We start from the raw sequence: 24640 nt of genomic DNA, 5'->3' as shown, positions 1-24640 counted from the left end.
CTTATAAATTTAAGTTCCTTACAGAGCTGGATATTAGACCTTTGTTAGATGCATAGTTTGCAAGCATTTTCTCCTATTCTCTAGTTTGTTCATTTACTCTGTTGATAGTTTCTTTTGTTGTGCAGAGCTCTTAAGTTTATTTAGATCCCATTTGTCAATTTTAGCTTTTGTTGCAGTTGCTTTTGACATCTTCATCATGAAATCTGCCAGTTTCTATGTCCAGAATGGTATTGCCTAGGTTGCATTCCAGAGGTTTTATAGTTTTGGGGTTTATATTTAAGTATTTAATCCATCTTAGGTTAATTTTTGTATCTGGTGTAAGGAAGGGGTCCAGTTTCAATAGTCTCCATATGGCTAGCCAGTTGTCCTAGCACCATTTACTGAATAGGGAGTCTTTTCCTCATTGCTTGTTTTTCTCAGCTTTGTCAAAGATAAGATTGTTATAGGTATGTGGCCTTACTCCTGGGCTCTCTATTCTGTTCCATAGGTCTATGTATCTGTTTTTGCTGTTTTGATTACTGTAGCCCTGTAGTAACAGGATAACGTGTTGAGGTTGGGGAATGTGATACCTCCCACTTTGTTCTTTTTGCTTAGAAGTGCCTTGGCTACTCAAGCACTTTTTGGCTCCTTATGAATTTTAAAATAGTTTTTGCTAGTTCTGCAAAGAATGTCATTGGTAGTTTGATAGGAATAGCATTGGATCTTTAAATTGCTTTGGGCAGTATGGTCATTTTAATATTGATTCTTAACCATGAGCATGGAATGTATTTCCATTTGTTTGTGCCATCTGATTTATTTGAGCAATGTTTTGTAATTCTCACTGTAGAGATCTTTTACCTCCTTGTTTAGCTGTATTCCTAGGTATTTTATTCTTTTTGTGGCAATCATGAATGGGATTGCATTCCTGATTTGGCTTTCAGCTTGGCTGTGGTTGGTGTGTAGGAATGTTAGTGATTTTTATATGTTTATTTTGTATCCTGAAACTTTGCTGAAGTTGCTTATCAGTTTAAGGAGCTTTGGGGCCAAAATGATGGGGTATTTTTAGGTATAGGATTGTCATCTGCAAACTGAGATAGTTTGACTTCCTCTCTTCCTATTTGGATACTTTACTTCTTTCTCCTGCCTGATTGCTCTGGTCCGGACTGCCACTATTATGTTGAATAGGAGTAGTAAGAGAGGGCATTCATGTCTTGTGGCAGTTTTCAAGGGGGAATGCTTTCAGTTTTTGTTTTTTCAGTATTATGCTGGCTGTCGGTTTGTCATAGATGGATCTTATTATTTTGAAGTATGTTCCTTCAATACCTAGTTTATTGAGAATTTCTAACATAAAGTTGTATTGAATTTTATCAAAAGCCTTTCCTACATCTATTGAGATAATAGATGTGGTTTTTGTCTTTAATTCTATTTATGTGATTAATCACATTTATTGATTTGTATATGTTGAACCAACCTTGCATCCCAGGGATAAAGCCTGCTTGATTGTGGTGGATTAGCTTTTTGATGTGATGCTGGATTTGGTTTGCTAGTATTTTGTTCAGTATTTTTGCCTCAATGTTCATCAAGGACATTGGCCTGAAGATTTTTTTATTTTGTGTCTCTGCCAGGTTACGCTATCAGGATGATGCAGGCCTCACAAAATAAGCTGGAAAGGATTCCCTCCTCCACAATTTTTTAGAATAGATTCAGTAGAAATGGTACCAGCTCTTCTTTGTACATCTGCTAGAATTTGGCTATGAATGTCTCTGATCCTGGGCTTGTTTGGTTGGTAGGTTATTTATTCTAATTTTAATTTCAGAACTTGTTATTGGCCTGTTAAGGGATTTAATTTATTCCTGGTTCAGTCTTGGGAGGTGTATGTGTCCCAAAACTTCTCTATCTCTTTTAGGTTTTCCAATTTGTGTTCATAGAGGTGTTCGTAGTAGTTTCTGATGGATGCTTGTATTTCTGTGGCGTTGGTGTTTACATCTCCTTTGTCATTTCTAATTGTGTTTGATAATCTCTCTTTTCTTCTTTATTTAGCTAGTGGCTTATCTATATTATTAATTTTTGCCAAAAACAAACTCCTGGGTCCATTGATCTTTTGAATGGTTTTTCATGTCTCAATATTCTTAAGTTCAGCTCTGATTTGCATTTCTTGTCTTCTGCTAGTTTTAGGGTTGCTTCACTCTTCTATAATTTTTTTAGTTGTGATGTTAAGTTGTTAATTTGATAACTTTCTTGCTTTTTGATGTGAGTAGTTAGTACTATGTATTTTCCCCTTAACACTGCCTTAGCTGTGTACCAGAAATTCTGTTATGTTGTATTTTTATTCTCATTAGTTTCAAATACCTTCTTAAATTCTGCCTTAATTTCATTATTTACCCCACAGTCATTCAGGATTCCATGTAATTGCATGGTTTTGAGTGATTTTTTTTTTGTCTTGATTTCTATTTTTATTATGCTGTGGTCCGAGAGTGTGTTTGATATGATTTTAGTTCTTTTACATTTGCTAAGGATTGTTTTATATCTGACTGTGTGCTAAATTTGAATATGTGCCATGTAGTGATGAGAAGAATATAAATCCTGTTTTTTGGGGTTTGGAGAGTTCTGCAGATTTCTTTCAGGTCCATTTGGTCCAATATTGAGTTCAGGTTCTGAATATCTTTGTTAATTCCCTCCCTCAGTGATCTGTCTAATAATGTCAGTGGGGTGTTTATATCTCCCATTATTATTGTGTGGGAGTCTAAGTCTCTTTGTAGGTCTCTAAGACTTTGCTTTATGAGTCTGGGTGCTCCTGTATCAGATGCATATATATTTAGAATAATTAGGACTTGTGGAATTGAGCTCTTTATCATTATGTAATGACCTTCTTTGGGCTTTTTTGTTTATTTGGTCTTGGTCGGCTTAAGGCATGTTTTGTATGAAATTACGATTGCAACCCCTGCTTTTTTCTGATTTCCATTTTCTTGTAGATTTTTCTTCATTCATTTATTTTGAGCGTATGGGGCTCATTGCATGTGAAATGGGTCTCTTGAAGACAGCATGCCCTTGGGTCATGCTTTTTTATCCAGTGTGCTATTCTGAGCCTTTTGTTTATTTATTTATTTATTTATTTATTATTATACTTTAAGTTCTGAGACACATGTGCAGAACATCCAGGTTTGTTATATAAGTATACATGTGCCATGGAGGTTTGCTGCACCCATCAACCCGTCATCTACATTAGATATTTCTCCAGATGCTATCCCTCCCCTTAACCCCACCCCCGACAGGCCTGATGTGTGATGTTCCCCTCCCTGTGTCCATATGTTTTCATTGTTCAACTCCCACTTATGAGTGAGAACATGCAGTGTTTGGTTTTCTGTTCTTATGTTAGTTTGCTGAGAATGATGGTTTCTAGCTTCATCCATGTCCCTGCAAAGGACATGAACTCATTCTTTTTTATGGCATAGTATTCCATGGTGTATATGTGCCACATATCCTTTATCCAGTCTATCATTGATGGGCATTTGGGTTGGTTCCAAGTCTTTGCTATTGTGAACAGTGCTGCAGTAAACATGCATGTGCATGTGTCTTTCTAGTAGAATGATTTCTAATCCTTTGAGTATATACCCAGTAATGGGATTGCTGGGTCAAATGGTATTTCTGGTTCTAGATCCTTGAGGAATCGCCACACTGTCTTCCACAATGATTGAACTAGTTCACACTCACACAAACAGTGTAAAAGTGTTCCTATTTCTCCACATCCTCTCCAGCATCTGTTGTTTCCTGACTTTTTAATAATTACCATTCTAACTGACATGAGATGATATCTCGTTATGGTTTTGATTTGCATTTATCTAACAACCAGTGATGATGAACTTTTCTTCATATGTTTGTTGGCTACATAAATGTCTTCTTTTGAGAAGTGTCTGTTCATATCCTTTGCCCACTTTTGGATGGGGTTGTTTTTTCTTGTAAATTTGTTTAAGTTATTTGTAGATTCTGGATATTAGTCCTTTGTCAGATGGATAGACTGCAAAAATTTTATCCCATCCTGTAGGTTGTCTGTTCACTCTGATGATAGTTTCTTTTGCTGTGCAGAAGCTCTTTAGTTTAATTAGGTCCCATGTGTCAATTTTGGCTTTTGTTGCCATTGCTTTTAGCATTTCAATCATGAAGTCTTTGCCCATGTCTATGTCCTGAATGGTATTGCCTAGGTTTTCTTCTAGAGTTCTTATGGTTTTATGTCTTATGTTTAAGTCTTTAATCCATCTTGAGTCAATTTTTGTATAAGGTATAAGGAATGGGTCCAGTTTCAGTTTTCTGCATATGGCTAGCCAGTTTTCCCAACACCATTTATTAAATAGGGAATCCTTTCCCCATTGCTTGTTGTTGTCAGGTTTGTCAAATATCAGATGGTTGTGAATATGTGGTGTTATTTCTGAGGCCTCTGTTCTGTTCCATTGTTCTGCATATCTGTTTTGGTACCAGCATCATGCTGTTTAGGTTACTGTAGCCTTGTAGTACAGTTTGAAGTCAGGTAGCATGATGCCTCCAGCTTTGTTCTTTTTGCTTATAATTGTCTTTGCTATACTGGCTCTTGGGGCATGTAATCCATTTACATTCAAGGTTAATATTGATATATGTGCATTTGATCCTGTCATTGTGTTGTTAGCTGGTTATTTTGCCAGCTTGTTTGCGTGGTTGCTTTTTAATGTCTCTGGTCTGTATACTTAAGTATGTTTTTGCATTGGCTGGTAAAAGTCTTTCCTTTCCATATTTAGTGCTCCTTTCAAGATCCCTTGTAAGGCAGGTCTGGTGGTAACAACTCCCCCAGCATTTGCTATCTGAAAAGGATCTTATTTCTCCTTTACTAGGGAACCTTAGTTTGGTTGGTTATGAAATTCCTTGTTGAAGATTTTTTCTTATAGAACTTTGAATATAGCCCTCGCCAATCTCTTCTGGTTTATAGGATTTCTGCTGAGAAGTTTGCTGTTAGCCTGATGGTGTTCCCTTTATAGGTGACCAGCCCTTTCTCTCTAGCTGCCTTTAACATTCTTTCTTTCATTTTAACCTTGGAAAAATCTGATGATTATATGTCTTGGAGATAATCTTCTTGTGTAGAATCTTGCAGGGATTTTCTGTGTTTTCAGAATTTGACTTTTGGCCTTTCTAAGAATGTTGGGGAAGTTTTCATGGACAATACCCTGAAATATGTTTTCCAAGTTGTTTGCTTTCTCCTTCTCCCTTTCAGGGATGACAGTGATTAATAGATTTGGTCTCTTTACATAATCCCATATTTCTCAGAGGTTTTGTTTGTTTCTTTTCATTCTTATTTCTTATTTTTGTCTGACTGCCTTATTTCATAAAGTCAGTCTTCGAGTTCTGAGAGTCCTTCCTTAGCTTGGTCTATTCTGCTGTTAATACTTGCAATTGTATCATGAAATTCTTGTAATATGTTTTGTAGCTCTATCAGATGAGTTAGGTTCTCTTTTATACTGCCTATTTTGTCTGTCTGCCCTTGAATCATTTTCTTGTGATTCTTAGTTTTCTTGAGATGAGTTTTGCCATGATCCTGAATTTTGACGATCTTTGTTCCTATCCATATTCTGAATTCTATTTCTGTCATTTCAAACAACTAACCTTTGTTAAGAACCCTTGTTAAAGAACTAGTACAGTCACTTGGAGGACCTAAGACACTGACCATTGGAGTTGTTGGAGTTCTTTCTCATTTCTGCATGTGGGTATTCCTTTAACTGCTGGGCTGCTTCTGATTGAAGTGGTCAGGCAGGAGCAGGGTGGTTGTACTAGAGTTTAAGATCAAGTGGCCCTACCCAGTGAGAATAAGTGAGGACCAGGACCTGTATGGAGAACAATCCAGTCACTTTCCTGTGAGGTGGGTGCTCTGTACTAGGGGTCTAAATCAACCTCTGGTCCCTGCAAACTCTCTAGAGCCTAGAGACAGCAAGGGTGAAGGCTGCATGACGGCAAAGGTGGTAATCCACCCTTCCCACTGGGAGTTCTGTCCCAGGCAATTGCAGAGCTGTTACTGGCTCAATAGCCCCAGTGGTGGACAGTGGAGTTCCAGGCTGGGAACACCCATCCAGTGAGGAGACACAGGATTAAGGACCACATAAAAAACAGCCTGGCCACTTTTTCATAGGGCTTCTGAAGTGTGCTGGGGGGTCTGTTCCAGTCCCTATTCACCTTGGATTTTCCAGCGCCTGAAGGTATCAACAGTGAAGGTTATGAAACAGCAAAGATCATGATCTGTCCCTACCTCTGGGAGCTCTGTCCCAGGGAAATTTGAAGCTGCTACTGGCTGGAAAACACCAGCAGGAGTGCTTGTAGAGCTCAGTTGGGAGATTCCACCCAGTGAGGAGAAATGGGATCCAGGACCCGCATGAAAAAGCAATCTGGCTGCTTCTTCATAGACCAGCTGTGCTGTACTGGAGGACTGCTCCAGTCCCTAGTCACCTCAGACTTCTTTGAGTTGGAAAACATCAATCTTGTATTTAGGCATAGGATGTAAGGGCTACTGGCAGATGCTTCTGATAGGGGTTGGTTGTGTCCACCCAAATCTCATCCTGAATTGTAGCTCCCATAATCTTCATGTGTTGTGGAAGAGACCTGGTGGGAGGTAACTGAATCATGGGGGTGGGTTTTTCCCATGTTGTTCTCATGATAGTAAACAAGTCTCATAAGATCTACTGGTTTTATAAATGGCAGTTCCCCTGCCCACACTCTCTTACCTGCTACCACATAAGAAATGCCTTTGCTCCTCCTTCACCTGCTGCCAGATTGTGAGGCCTCCTCAGCCATATGGAACTGTGAGTCCATTAAACCTCTTTTTCTTTATAAATTGCCCAGTCTCAGATATTTCTTCATAGCAGTATGAAAATGGATTAAGACAGCTTTCATGAGACTGAGTTGGTATTGTGAAGTTCATTTTATAATCATATGTGTAATCATGCTGATATGACTCACATATCAGTCATATTTGTAAGCAGCAGTCAGTCTTTGTATTATTTCATTTTCATGCTGCTGATAAAGACATACCAAAGACTGGGTAATTTATAAAGGAAAGGGTTTAATAGGCTCACAGTTCCACATGGTTGGCAAGGCCTCACAATCATAGTGGAAGGTGAAAGGCATGGCTTATGTGATGGCAGGCAAAAGAGAATGAGAGCCAAGTGAAAGGGGAAACTTCTTAAAACATCAGATGTCATGAGAATTATTCACTACCATGAGAACAGTCTGAGGAAAGCTGCCCTGTGATTCAATTATCTCCCACCAGTTCCCTCTCACAACGTGGAAATTATGGGAGCTATAATTCAAGATGAGATTTGAGAGGGGACACAGAGCCAAACCATATCATTCTACCCCTGGCCCCTCCCAAATCTCATGTCCTCACATTTTAAAATCAATCATGCATTACAAAAGTCACCCAAAGTCTTAACTTATTTTAGCATTAACTCAAAAGTCCATAGTCCAAAGTCTCATCTGAGACAAGGCAAGTCCCTTCTGCCTGTGAATCTGTAAAATCAAAAGCAAATTAGTTACTTCATAGATACAATGAAGGTATAGGCATTGGATAAATACACCCATTCCAAATGGGAGAAATTGGCTAAAACAGAGGTGCTAAAAGCCCCATGCAAGTCCAAAATCCAGCAAGGCAGTCATATCTTAAAACTCCAAAATGATCTCCTTTGATTCCATGTCTCAAATCCAGGTTACGCTAATACAAGGGGTGGGTTCCCGTGGTCTTGGGCAGCTCTGACCCTGTGGCTTTGCAGGGTACAGCCTTACCCCCAGCTGCTTTCATGGGCTGCTATTGAGTGTCTGCAGCCTTTTCAGGTGCACAGTGCGAGCTGTCAGTTGATCTACCATTCTGGGGTCTGGAGAATGGTAGCCCTCTTCTAACAGCTCCACTAGGCAGTGCCCCAGTGGGGACTCTGTGTGGAGGCTTTAGCCCCACATTTCACTTCTACACTGCCCTAGCAGAGCTTCTCCATGAGGGCCCCAGCCCTGCATCAAAATCTGCCTAGAGATCCAGACATTTCCATACATCCTCTAAATTCTAGGTATACATTCTCAAATCCCGTTTCTTGACTTCTGTGCACCCACAGGCTTAACAGCCTTGCCAAGGCTTAGGGATTACACCCTTTGAAGCCATGGCTCAAGCTGTACCTTGGCCCCTTTTAGCCGTTGCTAGAGCATCTGGGATGTAGGACACCAAGTCTCTAGGCTGCACACAATATGGGTACCCTGGACCTGGCCCACAAACCCATTTTTTCTTCCTAGGCCTATAGGCTTGTGATGAGAGGGGCTACTGCACAGGTCTCTGATATGCCCTGGAGACATTTTCACCATGTCTTGGTTTAACATTCCACTCCTTGTGACTTATGCAAATTTCTGCAGCAGTCTTGAATTTCTCCTTAGAAAATGGGTTTTTCTTCTCTCTTGCATGGTCAGACTGCAAATTTTCCAAATTTTTATGCTGTTTCCCTTTTAAAACTGAATGCTTTTAACAGCACCTGAGTCACCTATTGAATGCTTTGCTGCTTAGAAATTTCTTCTGCCAGATACCCTAAATCATCTCCCTTAAGTTCAAAGTTCTGTAAATCTCTAGAACAGGGGCAAAATGCGGCCAGTCTCTTTGCTAAAACATAGCAAGAGTCACCTTTACTCTAGTTCCCAACAAGTTCCTCATCTTCATCTGAGACCACTTCAGCCTGGATTTAATTGTCCATATCATTATCAGCATTTTGGTCAAAGCCATTCAACAAGTCTCTAGGGAGTTCCAATTTTCCCAGTTTCCTGTCTTCTTCTGAGCCCTCCAACTTGTTCCTATCTCTGCCTGTTACTGAGTTCCAAAGTTGCTTCCACATTTTCATGTATCATTATAGCTGTGCCCTACTCCCAGTACCAACTTACTGTACTTGTTTGTTTTCACACCGTTGATAAAGACATACCCGAGACTGGGTGATTTATAAAGAAAAAGAGGTTTAGTGGCCTCACAGTTCCATGTGGCTGGGGAGGCCTCACAATTGTGGTGGAAGGCAAAAGGCATGTCTTACATGGTGGCAGGCAAGGTAGCATGAGAGCCAAGTGAAAGAGGAAACCCCTTATAAAAACACCATATCTCACGGGAGGCCGAGGTGGGCAGATCACACGGGATCAGGAATTTGAGACTAGCCTGGCCAACATGGCAAAACGCTGTCTCTACTAAAAATAAAAAAATTAGCTGGGTGTGGTGGCAGGCACCTGTAATCCCAGCTACTCAGGAGGCTGAGTCAGGAGAATCACTTGAACTCGGGAGGTAGAGGCTGCAGTCAGCTGAGATTGTCATTGCATTCCAGCTTGTACAACAAGAGCAAGACTTTGTCTCAAAGCAAATGAACAGACAACAACAACAACAAAAGTCATACCTCATGAGACATATTCACTACCACAATAACAGTATGGTGGAAACTGTCCCCATGATTCAATTATCTCCCACCAAGTCCCTTCCACAACACATGGGAATTATTGGAGCTACAATTTAAGATGAGATTTGGGTGGGGACACAGCCAAACTATTGCAGTCTTTATGGCAGAAGAGGGGAAGAGAAGCTTTGTATTGTGAACACTGCCACACTTGATTATTTCCTTCTTTTTTGTCACATTCCTCATTAATTTCCACCAAGAGGAGGCACACAGCCCAGTTCCCCTAGTATTTCTTCCTAAATCCCCCATCATTTTTTTCCTTTCTCTTTATTGTGAGAGCTTTTAAAATATTTTAGATGCCAGCCCTTTATCAAATATGATATATGAATATTTTCTCCCAAACTATGACTTGTTTTTTATTCACTTAACATTTTATTTTGAAAGAGAGATATTCGTAAGTCTGCTTGAGTCCATTTCTCAATTTCATCTTTTATACGGTATGATTTCAGTAGTGTGTCAAAGAAATCTTGGCCTAATCCAAATTTATACAGTACTATTTTTTGCTGTTTTACTCTAGAAGTTCTGTCATTTTAGCTCTTACATTTATAACTACAATCCATTTTGAGTTAATTTTTATGTAAGGTATGATATGGTTTGAAGTTCTTTCTTGTGAATGATGTGTGTGTGTGTGTATGCTATAAAATTGTTCCAACACCATTTGTTGAAAAGTCTACATTTTGTCTACATGATTGCCTTTTGTACCTTTGAAGAAAATAATTGATCCTGTATATGGGTCTATTCTGGACTCTCTATTCTTTTCCATTGCTCTATTTGTCTAGCTTTACTCCAATATCACAGTGTCTTAATTGCATATTTATTAATCATGAAATAAAATAGTGTAAGTGCTGCAACTTTGCCCCACTTTTTCAAAGTTGTTTTTGTTATCTAGGTCTTTTGCATTTCCATATGAATTTTATAATCACCTTATCATTTACACACACAGAAACACACACACACACTTGAATTTTTATTGGGGTTGCATTAAATACAGAATCACTTTGGAAATAATAGAAATCTTAAAAATAGTCTTCCCATCACAGTGTATATCTGTCTATTTACTACATTGTCTTTACCTTCCCTCAGATCTTCTAAGACAGGTCTCTTGAGCTCTCTCATTGTTTATCATTCTTTTCTCTAGTACTCTACCCTATAAATTCTAGCTGGGATGGCCTCTCCAGACTCCCAAGTCCATTTCCTCAACTGAGGGAACCCACTAGGCTCTGTCTGGGTTTTCACCTGTCTGTACCGTGTTTTTGAAACGCTCTCCAAGTAGTGACATGGGCAATTTTAGTTCTTGCCTCTCATTTGTTTCCTGTCACTCAAGGATCACATATCTTCATTACCTGATGTCCAATCATTGTTTCACATATTTTGTCCAGATTTTTAGTTGTTTAAGATGTGAGAGTAAATTCATTTCCTGCCTCTCCATCATTGTCAGAAGTGATTGATTTTCTGTGAGAATTGAAGAAAGAGAGTGGTCAAAGATGGATGATTTTCTGGTTTTCAGCATGAGCAAACTCAAGGGAGATGTTGGCATTTACTGAGACGGGAAATATTAGAAGAATAGGCTATATTTTGGTATAAGTAAGATCATGTGTTCCATTTTTAACATATTCAGTTTGTGCTACCTGAAACATTCAAGTTTAAAAAGTCACAAACCAGTTGTATAGACTAGGCTGGATCTCAGAAGCAGGGTCTGAGTTGGAAATAAGAATTTACAAATTGTCAACATATCCTGTTTATGGTATTTGAATAATAGAGGTTGACGAAGGTTTTTAATGTAGAGTGATAAAAGAAGAGGACTTGGGTCCGTTTTTGAAGAATACTAATGTTTAGACTTTAGATGGAGAAGGAGACCTTAATCTGAAGAGAGACAGCCAAAGAGGTGAAAGGAAAACTTGTTGATTGTATCATGGAAGTCACTAGAAGAATGTTTCAAGGAACCAAGAGTGGTCAGAGTCACTCTGACTGAGTGACAAAGCTGTGTTGAGGTCGGTGAAGAAAGGGCTGAAAAGAGCCCACTGGATTCTGTGACAGGAAAGTAACTGGTGTCTCTAGTAAGGGAACTTTCCATAGAGCAGTAAGGCCAAAGCCAGAACAGAGTAGACTGGAAGGCAAATGACAGGAATAGGAGGCAGCATGCTTAAATAGCTCTGTGGCACATTTGTCTGCAAAAGGGAAAGAGGAGGACTGAAATTGGGAAGGAATTTTTCAAAATGGGAGAAAACAGATCATTTAAATACTGACAGATAAGAGTCAGTATAGTGGGGAAGCCTGAAGATGCAAGAAAGAGAGGATGAGCAGCAGAGGGGAGTCCTGTGGCTGAGGCCCCATTGGGTGGTGAGAGTGGATGGGACCCAGAATAGAGGTGGCGGATTTGCTTTTGATAAAACTCTTCTTCCTTTGTCATGGGGGAGGGATAGGCCTAATGCAAGTGCAGATATGTTTATGAATCCAAAGGCAAGAAGTCAATGTAGCTCTTCTGATGTCTGTCTTTTCTATGAGGTAAGAGACAGGGCTGTGTGCCAAGGTAAGAAAGAGCCTCTGCCTTCAGGGAGCTTGTGGTCCTTTGCTGTGTACTGGTCTGATTATTTCTTTTATAGTAACTGCAAAATCAGTCTCACTTTAACTTGGATCCTTTTTAAATTTTAAAATATGTTTTACTTTTCAAAAATAATTGGTTGGATTTTCCTTTATTACGTAATCTGTCTGCTTTATAGAGAAAATGTGAATGAAAACCGAACCGCAGATAATACTGATACAATGTTACCTACAATCCCCCTGCCCTAAAGTAACCACTGTTAAAGTTTGCTATGTCTTTCCTGTATAATCTCTGTCCATGATTCTTCACTTGCAATTTTTATATGGTTGTGACACTGTTTTGCCTGTTTCTTTGCTGTAATTTAAGTAAAGAAACTGAACACAAACTTTTGTGTCTTGAAGGACCCTTTCTGCAGGTGGGTGGGGCCCCTGTTCCTGAACAGGGCTTTATTCCCTTCGTCCATGTTTGCTGAGATTAGGGTTTCCCTGCTAGCCAGACATCCCTGAACAAGCAAAAATGCAGTGCACAGCCTTCAAAGGAAGCTTCTCTGTCTTCTCTCTTTGAAGGCTGAGGGGCCACAGTCAGTTTGCCCACAAGAGAAGCTGGGACTTATCAATTAACCAATACCGCTTTCAAACCGTTTTTTATTAAAATATTTCAATCAAAGCCTGGGGAAGTTTCATATGCAGCTTCAGGAATCCTGGGGCTGGCATCTCTCAAATAAGCATGCTGTGGGAATTGGGGAGTCAGGAAGATTGTGGATATGTGCATCTACCTGGGCCTAGAAGGAAAGGTTTCTGCTTCTTTCACAACAGCCTGTGGCCAGCAGCTTTTTGAGGGAGTGGGAAGCAGAATGGGGAATTTTGGAGTCTTGCCAGATTGAGACAGGGATCAAGAACTGAGTGAGGGCAGAGCATAAGAGAGTGGTCCCAGGCCTCCTGAAGCATTTGCCCTTTCAGCATACAGGTTCTGTGCTAGCACTGGGATGCCCATGGAAACTGAAGGAGGAAACCACAGGCTGGCAGAAGGCTAAGTCTGGGCATCAGAGCAGGGAGCAATTCCATGAAGCAGCGACTCCACTCTAGCTGCATTTATTTTCCTCTGTTCCTGGAGGAGTGAGGGGTAGGGGGAGACTTTTCTAACAAGGGACTTTCCTTAATACCTGGGTTTCCTATTAATTCATGCTTTCAGAATTTAGAGGAGCTCTTTCTGCACAGAAGGAGTGCCCCATCAGATCATGCAATGTTTACCAATTATAGTTTGGCCACATTCTCATAGAAAAAATAGAGGACCTCCCCCTTCAGAGACATACACAACTCCAGGAAGCCACCTGAGAATCTTGTGTTGGCCCCTGTACCAACTCGACCCCCCTCCTCAGTCTCTATTAATCTGTTCCCAAAAAGAAATGTCACCAGCTGGCCCTGCAAATGTCACCTGGCCATCAGCATGGCTTCATTCAAAACAGGGAGGCACTAGAGAATCTAATCTGTCGTTCATTTCCATCATTTCAGATCAGTTTGCATCCTCTACTGGGCATGTTGTGCTTTCTTAACACTAGGTTGGACAGCAAGATCTGTAATCCTGCTGATATTAAAGAATATTGCTTTATATTTAATGGAGGAAGGTCCCAGTGACTCACAAATCCTGAACATTCTGTAAGAACTCCTCTCTTGTTAGCATTTAATAGCAGATTTTACTGCCCTCAGCTTCATGAACTGAGCACTCCCTCAGCATTCTCAATACCTTAGGCTATTTTTAGCATTTAATCCCTTCCAGGTATCAGAGCCATCAGACCTCCTTTTTTCCCCCTTTTTTCTTTCTTTCTTTCTTTCTTTTTTTTTTTTTTTAACAGAAGAGAATCCTTCTGTGTTTTCAAAGTGTGGATGGGTGGATTTTAGGAATTGAGCTAATCCTTTTTTAAAATGGGTTTGTCTTTTACTGTCTGTTAGATTTCATATCCAGTCATGGGCATGAGACCCTTATCCTGGCTCTGCTCCGTGCATTTCTCCATTCTAGCAGTTATAGAAACAGCTGAGGGAGGTGTGACTGATCCTGGAGAGAGAAAAGAAAGCTGAACTCCCACGCTGAGGAGGTTGCAGGGCCACAGCTAGGGCGGGCTGAGGTGGGAGGACAGGTGTACTGCTGGGCTCTCAGGCAGAGGGACTACACACCCAGGTGTGCTTGGAGCTCCCCGCAGCTTTTAAGGAGTGGTTTCCAAAGGAGTCATAAAACTCAGAAGTAGGTTTGGAATAGAAGATTTCAACTGGGCTCCTGCTCACTGTCAGAGCCACTTACCTTCTTTACTGCGGATTAAAGAACTCCATGAGGGTTGCCAGGGGCGGGTGGGGAGGGGAAATTGTTTAATGGATCCAGAGTGTCTATTTGGGTTTATGCCAGCATTCTTGAGATAGACAGCAGAGATGGTTGCACAACACTGTGAATATACTTAATAGCCACTGAATTGTGTACTTACACATGGTTAAAATGATCAATTTTAAGATGTACGTTTTACCACAATAAAAAATACACACACACACACACACACATACACACACACACACACACACACACAAACACACCATGAAAACTCTCTACCAGAGGGCAAAAGACTTGGAGACAACAGAGGAGGGCCCAGGCCCAAATATGCAAAGTTGCCCCTGCTTCCAGTTAGGTGGGGTGGGGGGGAGTAATATTCCTGCAGGAAGCACGTGCTCATTTTAGAAGAGACTCCATGCAGCAGGGGCTGGGCTTCCCTCAGCTTCCTAGAGCCCAGGCATATCACCCTACCAACGTCTGTCCTAACAAATTCACATATTTCATTTCCCTGTCTTCCCCTAATTCTCACTGCCTACAGGCAAAGTTCTCTCCTGGATACTGAACGTACCCATAGGAAAAAACAAAACAAAAAAATTGAATTTAAAGAAACCTTTTCTTTTCTAAAAATCATTAAAGTAGTCAAGGAACAGTTGCACTATGGGTGAACCCATCAGACTCTCAGAGCCTGCTGAAGGCTGGATTCCCAGCCAGGTTCTGCAGGAGAAGAAAGGGGACTCAGGAGGCATGCACATTGCCTGTATGCCAAACCCCAGCTCCGGCGCTTCTATATTTCCTACTTAATTGTCAAAAAAGCAAAATAGCTATCATGCTCATCTTACAGAATAGAAAATTGAGGTATAGAAGGGCTCATTACTTGCCTAAGGTCACACAAGTGTTAAAGGTGAGATAGCATTTAAATGTAAGTCTATTTAAAGCCTGTGTTCCAAAACTCAGTTTTCCCCATCATACTATACTTCAAAATATTCATCTTGGCATAAAAATAGATTCTGAACAATGCTTTCATCAACTCTAGAATAAAAATGAGTTTGTATCAGGATTTGAATCCAGCACACCTCAGAAACACTGGCATTCTGCTATTTTCATCACACTCTACCCTGTGAGTCACTGATGCCAGTGGGGACACACTGAGGATGCCTCTCTCCCCAGTATAGTTTTGCTGAATAGATGATACATAAGAGCCTGAATAAGGAATAGGCTGGCCAGACAGATTTCCAGAGAACTAATCAGGGAAGGGTACTAAAACATTGAGGTGGAGGAACCTGTTAATCTGTATTTCTTTCTGGGGGAACATTACATATAGTTGGAAATAATACCTGAAGAACTGATGACATTCCCAAATAGCTCAAGTTGCAGTAGATGCTCAGTAACATGTCTTCTGAAGGTGTAGGTCCAGGCAACTGCAGGCTTCAAGCTTGAGCTATTTGGGTGGTAGAGGAAAGACTAGCACTGTCTCCAACAACCCTCTGTCTCTACCCATCAGAGTAGCCAGCTTCTCATAAACACTGAACAGCTATTTAAATAACATCGGTTTGAAGAATGGCCAAAGTTGCCTCCTACTTGAGCTGCCTACATGCTTTGATCTGCCCTGCAGGTCGTACGTTTTTATTCCCTCTTTCCTATGTCTCAGCCTGTCTGCCTCATAGATACACACCTCTAAAATGCAGCCCTGAGGCCTGGGCTCACTTTCCTTCATCTTCCATATCTCAAGGCTTATGTTAGGGCTCATTCTCTCTTCTTTCAGGTCCAGTCTCTTCTCCTCTCAATGCCCACTGCCACAGCTCCTCCTTTGGTGACTGGCATTGCTATTGCCACCACCACCAACTTAAACCTGAGAGCATGATTTTTCCAGAAGACATGATGATATAGGGCGAGAGGAAGAAAATAAATGCTGTGTGCATTTTGACACTATCTAAAAGCAAACAGGTAAATTTTTAGCTTTAAATATATTTCTAAATAATGTATAAAACAATTATTTGTTGTGGATTCTTGACCCTGACCCCATTGCTCACTCTCAACCTATGTGTGAGTGATGGTCACTTATAGAGTGAGATTAGGCATGGAGTAAGTATCAGGGTAACAAAATCAGTGATTTTTTAAAAATGATATCATGATTTTTGTTTTTAAAATAATCAAGATCAAAGTGGCCAGCTGATACAGTCCTGCTTCTAGATAAATAACCAGGGTTTAAAAAAATTGTTTTTAATGATTTTTTAACCTCCTTGAAAAAGATGAAGTAGTATATATATTGCCTATTTCTTAATGGTTAAATATCATGAACTTTGGTGGGGAAAGAAACTGAAAGCCCAGCAATTCCCTAGGTCTTTATACAAGGAGAGTATTATCCGCATGTCGTCTGGGGCAGTGGTTACATTTTTAAGAGTCTGCCATCCATGCTAATTGACCAGGGATGTGGCTAGCCAGGGTCAAGCTCCCATAGTCAGTGCAAGAGGGCCCTGAGGCTTTGGGCAGCCCGTCTGATGACAGCCACCTAATATAGGATGCAGTGGCAGTGCTGGCCCACTTTTGAGAGCAGACCGTGAGTAACAGGCTCCCCACGTGCCAGCTGTGTGTTCGACTTGAGCTCCAGACTGCTCATTCCCTGCCTAGAGCCTTACCCTGTCATCATTGATTTTATGGGGAAAGAAAACATTTCCTTTCGTAAACACCATACCAGCATTTTCAATAAGATGATGTAATGGGATTAATGATGCACTTTCCAGCATCCTTATCGATTCTGAAGATGGAAGTAGAAACTTGAGATGAGACTAAGCCATGTTTTGTCAACATTTTGCTTCTCTCATAAGCAAAGTAACCTCAGACTGTGAGTTTACTTGAAAGATATGCTGGTATTTGGATCCCCAGGGCTAAGATGATTCTGTCTGTTTTACAGACATCACCAGGTGTGTGACACTCAGGTCTAAGAGTAAGGAGAAAGAAACATTTATCTTTTGTATATGTTTATTATATATATAATATTAGAATTCTGTACAGGTATAAAACCTATAAGTAAGTAAATATACATATATGGAGTATACACCCCGCAGTTTTTTGATATGCATGTGCCAGTTATAAATTTATTTTCTCTCAGCTTTAAATTCACCCTTCATTTCCTGCTCGGGAAAAGTCAAGTTGGGACCTTTAAATACACTTCCTTTTACCACCCAGCACAATGTTATGCTCTGTCAACAGAGGGCGCTGGAGAGGCACTGCAAGAGGGAGGGTTTTTTTTTCTTCTTAACTCTGGTGTCCTCCCCTGAGGCTTCTGCAGGGAAGCACACTTCCTTCAGCACCCAGGACCCGCTTCTTGCAATGTGGGCAGCAGCTGCTTCAGTGCAAGGCTCCACAACACACATGGCCCCTCCAGCACTCAGCCCCTGATGCACACAGCAATCAGCAGCACCCAGTGGGCAGCAGATTCCCCAGGCACCCCTTGGTGAGATCCCTTCTCATGAGCAGCTTTTTCTAGCACCTAGTTGGCAGATTTCTGGTAAGTTCTGCTGGTGCAGTACCACATTGACTTCTCTGCCACTCAGTGAGTGATGATGGCTGTGCCCTCTCCAACAAGGTCTGGCTTTCAGCCTTGAGGGCAGGGTTTGGGTTTCTGTGCCTTCTCTAACAAGGTCTGGGTTTCTCTTCCTTGAGTGCTCTGCTTCTCATATCTGCTAATTCTATAGTTTTTAGAGTTCATTGTACTTCTTGCTAGCCTATCCTTCATTACTTCAATCTTCTGTTATAGTATTTATTTATATTAAACTTTCCCTGTTTGAATTACTGGATGGTTTCTCTCTCCTGAGTGGATCAAGACTGATTCACTGCCCTTCTATTAATAAAAAAATTTTGAGCACACACTGCCAATAGATGTATATTTTCTTGTTTATTAATTATATTCGTGTACTAGTTTTCATGAACATGTTAAAAACATACACAAAAATTTTACTAAGATAAAGATGAAATATTGTATATTTGAAATACTGTATCTGAACTGTCTTGATTATAATGGCTTTATACTGTAATTAGTAAATATCTCAAGTAACAACCCGAACCAAATATGGTTAATCATTAATAGTAATGATAGAAATTGAAATTACATTTCAATTAATGATTTGATTGGAATCAAAAGAGGATACCTGTGTCCATCTTTATATTCTGTTTGAGTAGACTTTATTTTTAAAATAACAAAGATAAAGTTATTTGATTTCCTTACCATATTCCAGAGCACCACATTGTACACCTCTGGGGCATATGAATCCTCTTTGGACACAACTGATCTAAGCCACCACCTTGCCTCATTTCTGGTCCATCACCTATATTCCAGCCATAATGATCCACGTAAAACTTGCTTACAGCACTTCATTGGCTCTCCATCAGTCTCATGATAAACTATGAAACTTACCTGTAGACCATTTTGAGCAGCCTTAGGCCATAGTGAATCTGATGGTCCAAACCCTGGCAAAACCAACATCTGTCTTTTTCCCCAGTCTTGTTACCTACCCTTCCTCACCCCACAAATAGGCCTGAGGTAGGGAACATACACTCAGGGATGCTGCACCAGGGCTTTTCCTGTTGAAATCCAGGTCCTGAGGCTTGGACTTCCTTCCTTTAATCTGATTTGTGACCCCTCCTTAGTTCTGAAAAGCTACTAAGTAAATTGAGTAATTCCAGGTTCTTCTGTCCTGTGCTCTCTACTGATTGTGTGCTTGTTTGTTCTTTCTACAGCATAATGCACTGCCACTTCTTTGCAAGAAACTTATGTGTTAGGACCAACTTGATGCATTACAGTTCATTCTCAGGCTGGAAGTGCCAGCTTTTGGAGTGTAGGGGCAGCTGAAATATATTTGTCATCTAACTTGGCACTCTCACCTTCCCAACCACAGTGATGGCATTGCCTCTCAGGAATATTCTCCCAGCCTACCCCTCCACAGATGCTATGGTACCATTTCTCTCTGCGCTTCAGTTTTCACCTAAAGATATTAATACCTGAATTTACCTATGAAGTTATTTAAGAAATGAATTATGGCTTGGCCTAGTACCTGTAATAGAATTTTCAATACGTGTTAATTATTATTTTTTCAAGGTCCACAACCAAGATAAAAATATGTTTCCATAGGTTTTCTCCCTGCAACTCTCCTCACATGCTTCTACACCTGGCTCCACCAGAAATCTAAAAAAAAGCAGAATGTTCTTTCCTGCTCTCAGACTTCTGGATTGGAGTTTTCCAGCTGGCACAAGTGCCAGCTGCAGGACACAGGTGTGCCACTGATGACCTACAGGCATGCTGAATACAAATTTACTCTCAGCTTTGTGGAAGGCCAGGTGGGCTCCCTTACTCCCAGTCTTACCTCCTCGCCTGGTGAATTTACCCAGTGTGCGCCACAGTTGTGGCCTCCTGTGTTTACCACAACACAAAATATTAAGGAAATGCTGTTGGAATTACCTGATACTCTTCCTCTAGTATCTCTTCTGTTAATCTTTCTGGCCTCAACTCAAATCTGACCTTCCCCTTAAATCCTTTCCTGCCTTCCTCAGCTTGAAGGAACAGAAGCATATATGTAATGCAGACTATTCCACCTTCTCAAATAAGCTTCTACTGCAGTTATTGCCTGATCTATTGATTAGAAGATTAAACAAATACTCAGCTGCTGTCCTTGGAACATCACTTATATGCTATCGCTAAGTTAAAGAGAAGGAGCAGCAGTGGGATTAATGGACCTCACCTTAGAGATTGTCTGGTCAAATGACATATAGACAAGAGAAAGAGAAGTGTTATCAAGGTTAAGTGGAACTGTTCGTGGTCACCTAGAGCTGAAATTGGAGTTCCATGATTACTGATCCACAGTTGTGCTGTTTATATTTCTCATGCTGTGTCTTTGCTCCCAATTATACCAGGAGCTCCTTGGTGGCCCAGTCCTTTCCTGATTTTCTCTTGTCTACCACAGTGAGCCTGACCCAGGCCCTTGCCCAAAGTTGGAGCTCATGGGATGTTTCTCATTTGAACCTAATTGGTCACACTCAAGCATTTTTCTTGGCTTTCATTTAGGAATCACTCCTAAATCATTCCAAAGGGATGACATTTTCTTTTCTGCTCATCTGTTTTAGGTCTAGGATGAGACAATTGATAATATATTTGACCCTGTCCAGGAGCTGAGATTGGTCACTCTAGTTACAGTCAAAAAATGGTGATGATCCCATCAAAGGATGGAAGAAGCAGTTCCAAGAAGCTAATTATCTGGAAAGACTGATGAGTCTACCATTTGCACTTTTAGACTTGAGTCGTTTTTCTAGTTTTCAAAATTTAATTTCAATACCTTCTTTGAAATGCTGACAATCAGCATCCACATTGTCTCCTGGCTGAAATGACTTGTGTATTTCAGTGTTCTAAATTATGAGCAATTAACATCAAGATTGTAGCCTTAGTAATCTCTGCCTGGCTTGGAGTTTTGCCCTTCTGCTGGCTCTGTTCTCTTACTCCCAACCTTCCTTTGACTCCCTGCAGTGTGAGCCCCCCAAGGAAGTAAGAAGTAGGAGAAGATGCCCTGCTCCACATTACTCTGCTGTACTCCACTGATGCTCCTTTCCTCTTGTGATTTAATCACTTAAACTTCTGACTTGAGAACATTTGAGATAGTAACAAAAGCCACTTTTTGAACTTTATGAGTCCTTTGGAGATAACTGTCATATTTTACAGTAGATGCAATTAAAAGTAATTTTGATCATCAGTGATAGAAGCTTCACTTACAGGTTCTGTTATTTGGAATATAGTTATTTTTTATTTCACTTTTTTCTAGTCATATTGTAATATTAAACATGCAAATTTATGCACTCTACAACTCTACACTGAACTGTTACTATGTGCCAGGCATTGCACTACTGTGTTCTAGGTTCTCTACCTTCATGGTGTTTCAACTAGGATAACGGTGGACCTTAAGCAAATCGTTACACAGATTGTTATTTAATTAAAATAGTGAGAAGCAGTGCAAGAAAAAATACAAGATAGTCAAGGAACCTGAACCAAAGGAGTAAAATCTGGTATGAAGAGTCAGGGAAAGTTTTTCCAAAGAACTAGCATTTATGCTGAGGCCAATGTATGAATAGAATGTACCAGAGGAATAAGACCAAAGAGAAATTGTGCAAACAGAATTTCACAATGAAAAAGGAAGCCATGTTAAGTATTTGAGATCTTTATCCCCTAAATCACGATGGAAACCTACTGAAGGATTTTTAGGAGGAGAGTGATATGATTCTATTTGCATCTAAAAAATAACCCTCTACCTATTATATAAAAAGACAGTGTGTTGAGAAATTGTCAAGGACTATGTTAATATCATTCTTACCTTGACAGAATAGCAAAAAAGAGGCAATATCTGGTTGGAAAAAACAAGATACAAATAAAGCATAAGATAAAAATAATACTAATTTTACACTGGTCTTCAAAACCTGATAATTTTTTTTTAATTGTGGGTATTACTAAATGTCTCCTCAAAGATGGTAATGCAGATGAACCTGCAGTAACTGGGCCCAAGCTTCTCTAAGAGAGTCCTAAAGATAGCAAAGTATTGTGAAGTAAGCTCTGGGCACTCTTTTCTTTTCCATCAGTTTATATTCCATCAATTCCATCAGTATAATATTAATTATATTAGTAATTGTTGAACCTTCTAGCATGAATCGTCTCTCACTCAACTCCCAGCTCAAATTTCCTACTCAACTTTCCTCTTCTTCCTCTTACATGGATTGACTATTCTTAGCCCTTCATTATTCCTTAAGAGTTTTAGAATCAGCTAATCCAGCTCTATGAAAACCAATTTAACCATTTTTATTTTAAAAATTGTATTGCATTTATATATTAATTTGACTAGAATTCACAACTTTATAATATTGATTTTATTTGTGTATAGACATAATTTATTTCTCCATTGATTCAGGTGCTCGTTAATTAATTCAAAAATATTTATTGAGCCATAATATGTGCCAGGGATTATTCTGTAAACTGTTAAGCAGCAGAGAATAAAAGCAGAAAAGGCACTGGCTTTTAGGACTTCATACTCTACAAATAGTAGGGGGAAACAAATAATTACAAAAAATATATATGTTAAGAGATGATGAGTACTGTGAAGAAAAAAATGGTGTAACTGTTTTGTACAGGGTATTCTTTTATGTCATTCAGTAATAATGATCTTAAAATCATTTATAGGTTTTTTTAGATGTATTTATCAGTACAATATCGTTTTTGATGCATAGACGTTTTCTTCTTCCAAGGTTACATATTTTTTTTTTTTTTTTGGCCAGTGAACAAAAATGCTATCAGTTTTTGCAAATTGATTCTATATCTGGGAAGTTTTTATATTTGGTTATTAAATTAGTTTGCAGATTCTCTGAACATTGTCATTTTTAACAAAACACAATTTTTTTGCTCTTTAATCTTCCAGCCGATTATTATTTTTCTTAAGTGGGGCACTGTTAGGTCCTCCTGTACAATATAATACAGAAATGAGGCAAGAAAGTATTCTTGTCTTGTTCTTAAAGGGATGGTTCTAGTGTTTCATCATTAAGAATGATATTTTTGGTGAATGTTTGATGAACATGTTTTATCAGATTTGATATTTATAGCTTGCAAAATGTATCTCATGAATGAGTGTTAAATTTTCGTGTTTTTAAAATACCTAATGAGAAGATAATATTGTTTTACATTTTCCATTTCCATTATGCTTTGTGGTAGAATACACTATTAGATTGTCTATTGTTAAGCCATCCTTGAACAGTGATAATAAACCCTACTTTGTCGTGATTTATTATTTTTTCTGTATATTGCTTCATTTTGCTTGCTTCTAATTTCTTTAGAATTTTGTAGCTTTATTCATAAAGGCAATTGGCCTATTATTTTCCTCCATTTTACTGTTCATGTCTGGTTATGATATCAAAGTTACACTAGCTTCATAAAATGAATTAGAGAAAATTCCTTTTTAAAATCTTTCCTGTAGAAAAGTTTATGTAAGATAGAGAATATTGGCTCCTTGAATATTTAGTATAAATTGCCTGCAAAATTATCTGTCTCAGAGGGCTTTTTGAGGTGGGCTTTAAATAACTGATTTGATTGATCTAATAGTTATAATGTTTTCAAGTTATCTATTCTTGATTCTGACATTGGTAATTGTTTTTTTTCTAGACAATTTTCCATTTCATTAAATTTTCAAATTTCTTGACATAAAGTTGGTCATAGTATTCTCTAACATTTCTAAAATTTCCTAATATACACATAGTTATGGCTTCTTTTTCACTTGTAAAATTTTTTTATCTCTTTTTTTTCTTGATTAATTTGATCAAGGACATAACTAATTTTAAAACCAGCTTTTGGTATTATCTTTTCTCTTTATTTTTTATATATCCCCTTCTATTTTGTTTTGACTTTTGTTTTTTGGTGTGGTTCAGTATTTTTTCCAACTTTTTAAGGTGATCTTTTATTGCATCTTGTAGGTCATCAGTTCTGAGTAGCTCCTAATTCTCATAATAATCCTTGTTTTAACTGGTAATTTAGAAGTGTGTTTTTGAACTTCCAAATCTGTGGACTTGTTTGACATTTTATCTTTGACTTATACTCATAGGGAATTTTCATTTTAGAACATTCTCTGAAGAATACCAGTTATTTGGATTAACAGAGACTTACTTTGTAGCCTTGCATGTAGTCAACTTTTTATAACTGTTCCATGGTTCCTTAAAAAGATGTATTCTCTCCTGTTGTTGAATTCAGGATTCCATGTGTTTCTTAGATGAAGCTTGTTAATTGTGTTGTTCAAATGATCTATATTCTTATATATTTTGTCTGCCTTGGTTATCATTTACAGAAAGAAGTGTATTATAATTTCCCTCCATGATTGTGAATTTGTTGATTTCTGTTTCTTGCAAATACATGCTGGTTCAGGGTCATTATATCTTCCTGGCAAATTGTTCCTTATATCATTATGTCAGCTGGAAATGAGATCAGCTGGATGTTATGGAAAATCAACCAGAGTGGCTTAGTAAGAGAATTACATTTTTCTCAAGAAATAAGAAATTTAGTAATAGCTCAGAGCTGGTCATGCTCCTCAAGTTAGTTTTCAAAGACTCATAACATTCTAATTTCCTATTCCACCATTCTTGCAATTTTACTTTCAAATTTATGGTCTTTGAATGGCTCCCCTTCCTCCAGCATCAACTTGGCATTACACATAAGAAGATAGTAGAAGGTTGAAACACAAAAGCCGTATGCTATCAGGAAAATAATAGCCTACCCCAAAGTACAGTAGATTTCTTTCTTGCTTTTTTTTTTTTTTTTTTTTTT

The 24640-nt window shown here is 39.1% G+C and overlaps 1 protein-coding gene across 4 annotated transcripts in view; it reads left to right on the top strand.

Moving 5' to 3' along the window:
• SYT9 (synaptotagmin 9) overlaps positions 1 to 24640 on the top strand; it is a 245525-nt gene that overhangs the window by 86580 nt on the left and 134305 nt on the right. The gene's annotated exons all lie outside the window — the stretch shown is intronic.

This window comes from Cebus imitator, unplaced genomic scaffold (genome assembly GCF_001604975.1).
Source record: "Cebus imitator isolate Cc_AM_T3 unplaced genomic scaffold, Cebus_imitator-1.0 Scaffold370, whole genome shotgun sequence".
Taxonomy (NCBI): domain Eukaryota; kingdom Metazoa; phylum Chordata; class Mammalia; order Primates; family Cebidae; genus Cebus; species Cebus imitator.
This window is presented reverse-complemented; position numbering and strand designations above follow the sequence as displayed.